We start from the raw sequence: 10,060 nt of genomic DNA, 5'->3' as shown, positions 1-10,060 counted from the left end.
GAAGAAGAAGAAGAAGAAGAAGAAGAAGAAGAAGAAGAAGAAGAAGAAGAAGAAGAAGAAGAAGAAGAAGAAGAAGAAGAATATAAATAGATCCCCTGCATAAAACTCAAGTTGAAATGGATCAAAGACCTCATTGTAAAACCAGATACACTTGACCTGTTAGAAGAGAAAGTGGGAAATACTGAACGTCTTGTCACCAAACACTACTTTGTAAACAGAACAACAACATGGCAAGCACTAACATCAACAAGTAATTAATAGGACCTCAGGACCCTGAGGAGCTTCTATCAGGAAAAGGACACCTTGTGTCAAAGTGGTATCTAAGGACTGGGAAAGGTGTTTACCAATGCTACATCTGATAGAGGACTAATATCCAAAATAGATATATTAAAAAATTAGAGAAACTATATTTAAAAAAACAAATAATCTAATTACTAAATGGGGTATTCTCAATAGAGGAAACTCAAATGGCTGGAAAACAGTTAAAGAAATGCTCAATATTCTTAGCCAAAGGGGAAATGCAAATCACAGCTAGTTTGAGATACCATGGCACACCTGTCAGAATTGCTAAATTCAATAATGTGAGTGACGGTTCATGCTAGCAAGGATGTGGAACAAGGGAACACTTCTCCATTACTGGTGGGAGTGCAGACTTGTACAGCAACAATGGAAATCAATATGGCAGATTTTCAGTAAGTTGGAAATCAATCTAACTTGAGATCCAGCTATAGAACTCGTGGGTATATACCCAAAGGTCTTTTCAGCATACAAAAAGATATTTGTTTAATCACTGACATTGTGACTTGATTCATAATACCCAGAAACTGGAAACAATACAGATGTTCCTCAACAGAAGAATGGATGAGGAAAGTGTAGTACATTTATATAAAAGAGTATTGCTCAGTGGTTAATTTTAAAATGATGTCATGAAATTTACAGACAAACACATGGAACTAGGAAAATCATCCTAAGTGAAGTAAACAAGACACAGAAAGATAAATGTTGTATATACTAGTTTATAAGTAGGTATTACCCATCAAGTAAATAATGGCCAAGCTGCAATCAATAGACCCTGAGAGGATAAAGAGGAAGGGTGTAAGGGGAACACATGGATTTCCTAGGAGAAGGAAATAGAATAGTTTTACAGGCAGACAGATAGGTGGTTGGGGATAGGAATGGGAAAACTGGGTGGGGAAGAAGAGATAGGGTTGAAGGAGATAATACAGGAAGAGATACAATTGAGGGGCATTTGACAGATGACATGTAAATCTAGTGCAGTTGAAACTTCCTAAAATACATGATGGTGATCCTAATGAGGTCTTGTAACAATAGTAGATAAGGAGTCTCAAATTGCCATCTCTTGTCTCCAAACAAGGTTTCTAGTTATGGGACTGGATGGCATGCAATTTCGTTGTGGGTAAAGTGAGTCCCATAGAAATACACAAACAATTCATACTGATGCTACAACAAAGAATTGCTCACAAATGGTTAGTGGAACCTCATTGCCAAAGACAATACATTTACAACTCTTTGAATATGAAGAAGTTACATATGTGGAGGTTTTATCCCTAAGTTTTAGTCTTTTGGTATTCTGAAAGCTGCAGAAAGAGAAATACGTACACCAAACCAGCCACAAAACCTACAGTCTCTCCTGCCTACAAAATACCTAGGGCAATGGTGGCACAGAACTTGTGGAAGTAACTAGCCAATGCCTGCTTTGACTTAAGACCCACTCCATAAGAAAGAGCCTACACCCAACACTGTTTGAGTTACCAAGAACCAGAGACTAGAAAGACCTAGGGAAAAACCAGCTACAACTAATGATTAAATTGATTAGATAGATAGATAGATAGATAGATAGATAGATAGATAGATAGATAGATAGATAGATAGATAGATAGGTAGGTAGATAAGAGAGAGAGAGAAACAAAAATATGATTCCTAGTGATATTCTGTTCATAGGTACTCATAGATCATTTCCTTATCCAGTCATCATCAAAGAGGCTTCCTCTGGCAGCAGATGGGACATAACAAATGCAGAGACCCACAGCCAGACATTATACATAGAGACAGATTAATGGGATGTATCCATCAAATCTGTCTCTTCAGAGCTCAGGGAAGAAGAGGTAGAATGTAAGAGCCAGATGTAATAGATGACACCAGGAGAACATGGCCCACTGAATCAACTAAGGAAGTCACATATCAACTCAAAGATTGAACAGCATGGACAGCCTGCACAGGCCTGCACAAGCTCCTCTGTATGTGTATTTTAGCTATTAGCCTAACATTGTTATAAGAATTCTGACTGTGATAAAAGTGGGTCTCTGACTCTTGTGTCTGCTCTTGGAACTCTTTTCCTCCTGTTGAGTTGCAGTGTCTAACGTCAATATGATAGCTTTTCCACCATCTTATTGTACTTTATTTTGCCATGTTTTGTTATTATCTCATAGAGGCCTATTTTTTACTAAAGGGAGACATAAAGGGAAGGGGCTGTGGGGAGGAACAGGGTGGAGTTGAAGGAGGGTAAACTATAAACAGTATAGGATATATTGTATGAGAAAAGAATCTATTTTCAGAGGCCAACCTGCCACCACACCACGTGGTGCAGCTGTAGACACCCAGCAGGCCACCCACATCTATCCACATTGTATGGTGGAGGAAGACACTTGGAGACACTCCTGCTGCTTTACCTGCCTGCAGCAGGAGTCACTGCGATATGCAAGTATGTGACGGAGAGATGAACAGGAATAAGAAACAGAATAATATGAGCTTTGTGAAGAGACTTGGAACTGGAAATATGAAAGTAGAGAATAAGAGGCTGATGTGGTTTTGCCTAGCCTGGCGCCTAAGTCCATGATGGAGACCCAGTGATGCCACTGAGGGCCATGTCTGGGTTCATAGACATACAGAACCAGGGATCTGTATTGGTGTCTGTGGCTCATGTTACCACTAAGGACATGAGGATGTCCCCAGTCTAGGCTGGTTCCTTGGACTATGTTGATGTACAAGAACTGTGCAGAGCTGGCTCCATCCCTCAGTGGCCACAGCACTGAGGAGAGTTTGACATGTACCTTACCTGAACAGCATAGTAGAGCTTGCCCTGGTGGCAGGGATGCAGGTGAGCTGGCCCTGCCACTCATCTACCATGCACAGAGGCCTTGAACAAGACCAATGATTCATTGCAATGAACATTTCCAAGTAAAGATGTGTGGACAAAAGGGTATACTGTGGGACACTGTCACACACTACAGCTTCCAAAACAAGAGGTTTTTTATGTTTTGTTTTTGGATTGTTGTTATTATTATTATTGTTATTATTAATTTATTATATTTGAGGAGGAGGATGCAAGGGCAGATATTAGGAGAAAGAGATAAGTGGGATTGGGGTACATGATGTGTAATTCACAAAGAATTAACGAAATGTTTTTTTTAAATCAAAAAATCTATTTTCAATAAAAGGAAAAGGTGGTTCTTCAAAGTTATAATGGCATTGTCAATCTTTAATTAGATTAACTTTGTTTTTAAAGGGTTGACACTAACACTAAAGGTGAAAATTGAGACCTAGCTGTCCACTTTTCAGGATACTAAAATTTTCATGTTCATACTGATGGGCTAAAGATAGAGTGGCTTACATGAAGGAGACAAATTCCTAGAAGCCCAGAACCTACAGATAGAAGCAAGAAGAGACACATTCATAAGACTGAATGAATAAAGACATTTGACAAATATAAACAGCTTTTAATGATGAAAACGGCCAAATTAAGGATAGAAGACTCTGCCAGTGCTAGTAGGGGTGCATATGAATACCCAGAACCAACTCATTACTCAGTGGGGACACCTGACAGCTTTCCAAACTCTAAGACCAGTATCAACACAAGGAAATCAAAAGCATCCAATTAGTTGGCTATAAAGTACATCTACACACACATGAAGTTATTTTTAGAAAATCCTAAAGATTCTACAGAACTTTCTGGAAATAAAAAACAAATACAACCTCATGAGATATACTTCTGCGAACTAATATTGCCCACAATCAGATTTCCTGTTTTGTCACATACATAGAGAGGCCAAGTAACAAGGAGACTCAAGGGGTGGCCCATGGATCTGCCCAGGAAGGGAAATAGAATAGATTGTGTGTGTGGATCAGAACAGGTAGGAATGAGGCAAGGAGAGGGGTGGGGGAGGGAGAGACAAAGTACTGGAAGAGAGGATTGGAATTGGGGGGAATTTCGGTAGCAATATGGAAATCTACTGCACTGGAAACTTCCAAAAACTTTGAAAAAGACCCTAGAGAAAATGATTAGTCCTGAACTGGCCATCTCCTGTAACCAGGCAGTGTTTCCAACATTGGGACTGGGACACCAAACCAGACACAAAACCTTTGGCCCACAAACTGTCCTGGCTGCAAAATGTGTGTGTAATAGTAACAGAGAAATTTTGGGAGTAGACAAGCAATGACTGCTCCAACTTAAAGCCAAACCATGAGAAGGAGTCAATGTCCGACACAGCCTAAATGGCTAGGAACTAGAGACTGAACAGCCCAAAGATTCAGGATAAAACAAACTGGAATGAAAAAATAATGAAATAATTATTAATATTATTCTTTAATAGTCATAAATTGGTCCTCAGCCTAATGGTCATCAGAGAGGTATCATCTAGTCACTATGGGAGCCGATTCAGACGCACAGATAATACTTGATGGAGCATGACAGCCCCACAGAAGAGCAGGAGGAGGAGTTGTACGAAACAGTGTTCATGGACATCAGAAAAGCATTCTCCCAGAATCAACTAAACAGGGATTATAGGGGCTAACAGAGACTGGATCAATAATCACATACTCTGTATAGTTTGGAGCTAGTTACTCTGCATATATGTTATGATTATATAGCTAGGTGTTCTTGTGAGACTCCTATCAATGGGAGTGGGGGATGTCTTTGACTCTTCTGCCTTTTCTTGGACCCTTTTCCTCTTTTTAGGTTACCTCACCCAGCCCTGATATGAGGCTCTGTGCCTACTGGTACTGTAACTTGTTATGCTGTGTTTGGTTGATATCCTTGAAGGGCTTGCTCTTTTTGGTTGAAGGGAAATGAAAAAAGAATGGATCTGAGGAAAGGGGATGTTGGGGAGGATGGGAGGAAGGGGAAAGTGTGTTAGGAATGCAATGGATAAAAGAATAACAAAAAGAAAGAAACATATTAACAGGAAAAAGAATCATGCAAGGTCCCACTGTGAATGTGACTCTCAGAATAGAGATCATAGAATCAGGATTTGTTGGGGCCCAAAAGCCACTGGCATCTCAGCCTCTATCTTGTCCCTGGGCCATCATCTTTTAATTAACACTCTTGTTTCTTCTATCTTGCTTCTGTTGACTTGGGGCATTTTATGATAGGGGCTTTCTGGACATTTTACAATGGGACACTCCTTTGATATCAATGTGTTACCAAGAGATAACACCGGTTTGGCCTGTGCACCTGAGCAAATACCATTTGTAGTTTTCAGCTTTATAAGCCCTCTGTTTCCCAAGAGTAAATGGGACTTGAACAGAATTTTTTGTCTTGTCTCCTTCCTTCTCATCTCCTGATCACAATTTGTTACTGTTGCTCCCTTCCTCGAGACCCCGGTTGCTTAAGTCCTGCAGGTCGGGGCAAGGATTTACACCATGAATTTTACATCTGTGCATCAATCAAGCTGAGGATCAAAAACTATGTAGCAAAGAGTTATGTCCACAATTTTAGACCTTGCATTCCCTTCTTCTGTCACTCTCCCTCACCTCACTGAATGTCTGAATGGTCTCTAGGAACCATTTTTGTTAGCTCAATTAGTTAAACATGGAATATATTTTAGCAAATAAAGGATGTATTTATCACAGCAGACTTGAAGCATCCAAGGTTTGGGGGCTCCTGAAATAGGGTTTTATGGATTCAAATGGTTAGCTATATATTTGATCCACAACCTAAACTGTTGATGACTTTGTGATCCTGTTTGCTGTATTGAGTCTGTGCTTTGCTTTGGAGACAGAGTCTCACTTTAAATCATGCCTTGTTCTTATCCACATGTGTATCCCAGGATCACAGGCATGTGTCACCATGCCGGCTGCACCTGAGTAGTAAATGATCATTTTCACCACATAACTTTACTCCATAAATAAAGAAACGCCACCATTCTAGTGTAGGATGAGAGGAAGGTCACTTATTCATCATGGCCACCTGATAGGGTGACTGGTCTTTGCATCACCATTTCGGTTGATGACCACACACTGGTACTTTCCAGCATCTTCACTTCTGACATCCTCTATTCGAAGTCCACACTTCGTAGGGGACAGTGTTATCCTTTCTGTAGGCTTCAGACTATGGCTATTGAAGAACCAAAGGATGGAGATTGCAATGTCAGGTGTAACACAGGTGAAGGTCACAGATCTGTGTGCATTGACTGTGGGGTCAGTGATTCGCACAAAGGGTTGTGTCACAGGCTCTGTGAAAAAAACAAAGGAGGGTCCAAGTGACAATAATTCTTCAGAGAGCTCCACCAGCCCCCCTTTAGTGAATACTTTAAAAAGCCTCCAAGAGAGAGAAGTTTGAACTGTAACTATAGATATATCTTGTGCTTTTGCTCAAATACTGCTGGCCTGTATGTATGTCCCTGATTTAACCACTGTTTCCTATGTCTCAGTTTTCATATAACAAAACACGTGATAAGTGATCACTGCTGTGCCTGGGAGTTAAGCTCATGGCCTGGGTATAAGCAATGGCCTGACCTTGGGATGGAGGAGCTGCTCAAATTGGCAGTGTATATTATTATTTGACTGCAAAAGAGAATTGTCTAGGCTAGACTCAGGACATGTAGTTGGCTTCTGTTCTGGCACCTGACCACTGAGACTCAGTAGAAGATGATGCACAGATGGCCTACATGAACCCAGTTATTATGGCAGTACACAGCTGGTCCCACACTCTATGGGAGCTGGACAATCAGTAAAGCCTTGTTCCCTGCCAGTTCTGAAAGGAAGTCAACACCGTGCATTAACATAATGCTCCCCAATGTGGCCTAGACTCCAGCCAGAGGCAAAATTTTGGAGCCAGTGTTCCCTGGTACTCTCTGTGAAGACCCCATAGCTCCCTCATCCAGTGCCTGCCTGGCTCCCACAAGGTCTCTCTTAGGGCCATGTGCATAGTGAGAACCCCAAGAGTCTGCACTAAGGCTGATGCCCTCATGCTGAGTTATCCCACACACATTCTTCTCTGTGGAGGCAGAGTCTGGTGAGGGATTCTGATTGACTGCTGTTTGTCTACCCAGTATGTATCCTACAGTAAGTAGATGCCATGCAGCAGGGGAGAGAGCAGGCACAACCCAGTCCTGACAGTCTAGTGTAGGAAGTAGGGTAAGTCATACATAGCAACCAGAGTCCATTGAGAGTCACTTAACTGTTTACATAAAACTGCACATGTGCTCTTTCAACTGTGTAGTTTACATTTAAAGTTTCTAGTGTGTACATTCTTGCATCTTCCTCAGTGACATCCTGGAGCATCAGGGATCCGTTGGTATACACCGTATCTCTTCCTCTGGAAACATCCCCCCAGGTGGTGATATTCCTGATTACATTGAATTCTACAATTTTAAAGGCTGGGACCCTATACATTGAGTTGTACCATGTAAAGGATATCAGCTCTTCTGGCAGGTTGTGGACAAGGAGAAGAACACTTTCCCCTTCAGCAACATATCGAGGTACTGCTTCAACCATGAGTTTGGAAGAGGTGCTAGGGTTACAGCACTGAAAAGTGAGGTCTGGAAGGGAAAAGACAAAAAGTTGTAGCATACAGACCACTATGCTTGGTACAAAGATGGTGAGCTCTGTCCTGAGTAGATGTATTTTTAACTCAGCCTAGAGACTCAAGTATGGATGTATCTATACCACTTAATGAAAGTGAGAAACATGTCCTCCATTCTCTCAGCATCCCTGAAAGCATCATTTCCTCTACATAGAGGTGTGTGTCTCCATGGCTGCTTCCTCGCTGCACTCACTCAGACACTGCACACACTCATGCACACTCAGGTTTGAGATGAAGCCCTGAATTCTACAGGTCCCAGATTTCTCTTTCTTTCTTTCTTTCTTTCTTTCTTTCTTTCTTTCTTTCTTTCTTTCTTTCTTTCTTTCTTCCTTCCTTCCTTCCTTCCTTCCTTCCTTTCTTCCTCTCTCTCTCACTCTCTCTCTCCCTCTTCCCTCCCTCCTTCCCTTCCTCTCCCTCCTTCTCTCCCTCCCTTCTTCTCCCTCCCTCCCTCCCTCCCTCTCTCTCTATCTCTCTCTTTCATTGCTTGTTTTGCATTTGTTTGTTTGTTTGTTTTATTTCTTATTTTTGCTTTCTGACTCCAGGTAAGCCCTGACTTCACCTTCTATGTGTTGTTGCTGCTTTTTCTGGCAGTCCACTGGATTGGAGTTGAGTGAGGGTGGGGAACAACCTGATCTTCAGGGCAGGCTCAGATCTTGGGAAACATTGGGGTGTTAGGGTAGCTGGTTTTATGTCAACTGGACACAATGTAGAATCCTTTTGAAAGACAAGGCCTCTGTTGAAAATGTCACCAACACATTAGCCTGTGGGCAAGCCTGTATTATATTTTTTAACTAGGGATATCTAGACCACTGCAAGCAGTTCTACTACTATGCTACAAGTCCTGAGTCATATAAGAGCAGAATGAGTAAGCCAGAATGAGAAAGCCAGTAAGCAGCACTCCTCCATGGTCTCTGCACCAGTTCCTGGATTCTATTTATGACAATCTCAATTTGCAGCTAATTAATATTGCAGTTTGACATGGACAGCAAAAACCATTGTTGCCTATCAGCTTTAAGAGGAATTAAGAATAAAGAACTGGAAATATGCTCCAGGGGGTCAATTTAGTCCAGCCTTCGAAAGATGATAGGTGTGAGCTCTCTGGTTTAGAGCCCCAAGAGACTGGGAAGAGCCTGACATCTTAAACTGAGTTACCATCAGGGTCTTTCTTGATGCAGGTGGATTCAGAAGATAGAGTCTGATCTACGGCCATTTGTTTCTGGCTGTAAAAGACATGTTTGTCTGGCACTAAGTGCTAAATCCTGTACATGGGGACACAGTGCAGAAAGAAGTGAGGCTCAGACCAGTCATGACAGTCCTGTGTGTCTAAGCCCCACCCATCAATGAAGGATCCCAGGAAATCACTTACTGTTAACTTGGATTTCTACATGTGCTTCTTCACTCTTCATATCTGTACCCAGTACTCGTAGGGTGTACAATCCAGCATCCTTTTGAGTGACATTTTCAATCAGCAGGGATCCATTACTATCCAGCTTCTCTCTACCGCTGTATGCAGGCCCAAACACACTTGACTTTCTGCCTATTGTGTATCGGCCAATCTCAAGATGCCTGTGCACGGTCATCCCTTTGAACCATATAAAACCTTGAAGATTCTCTGGGATATTGTGGACATGTAGAATAACATTTTGTCCTTCAGTAACGATGGAGGGGAATGATTCAATACTGGGCTGGGAAGAGGTGACCAAGCGCCCACAGTTCCAAAGGAAGACTAGAAGGAAAGAGAGAGAGCCAATGAATTGGCACCATCTGGTTTTTGTGAGATGAGACACAGTTCTGAGTGGGTATGTCCATTATTTACCCTAGCTATGTGTCTCCCCATCCAGCTCTGTGTCCACGCACTTGTGTTTTTCTAGTTTGTTGCTCTCTCTTCAGGTGTCAACATGGCCCTGGTTCACTGCTCTCAGATCCCTGCTCCATTCAAGGTAGATTGATATTGGGGTGATGCCTCCCCATCTTTTCCCCCACAGACCCTGAGGTTTTACTCTCTGACTTCTTAGTGGTGGTGGTAGAGTTGTTGTTGTTGTGGTGGTGGTGGTTGCTGCTGCTGCTGTTGTTGTTATTGTTTGCTTCCTCTTGTAGTTCATCCAGCTTTCTTTACTGATCTATTTTCCAGTCCATTAAGACTGGAGCATCATCTCTAGTTGCATATGTAGCAGAGGATGGCCTAGTTGGCCATCAATGAGAGGAGAGGCCCTTGGTCTTAGTATTTTTTTTTTTTTT

This window comes from Mus caroli, chromosome 7 (assembly GCF_900094665.2).
Source record: "Mus caroli chromosome 7, CAROLI_EIJ_v1.1, whole genome shotgun sequence".
Lineage (NCBI taxonomy): Eukaryota > Metazoa > Chordata > Mammalia > Rodentia > Muridae > Mus > Mus caroli.
Note: the sequence above shows the minus strand (reverse complement) of the source record.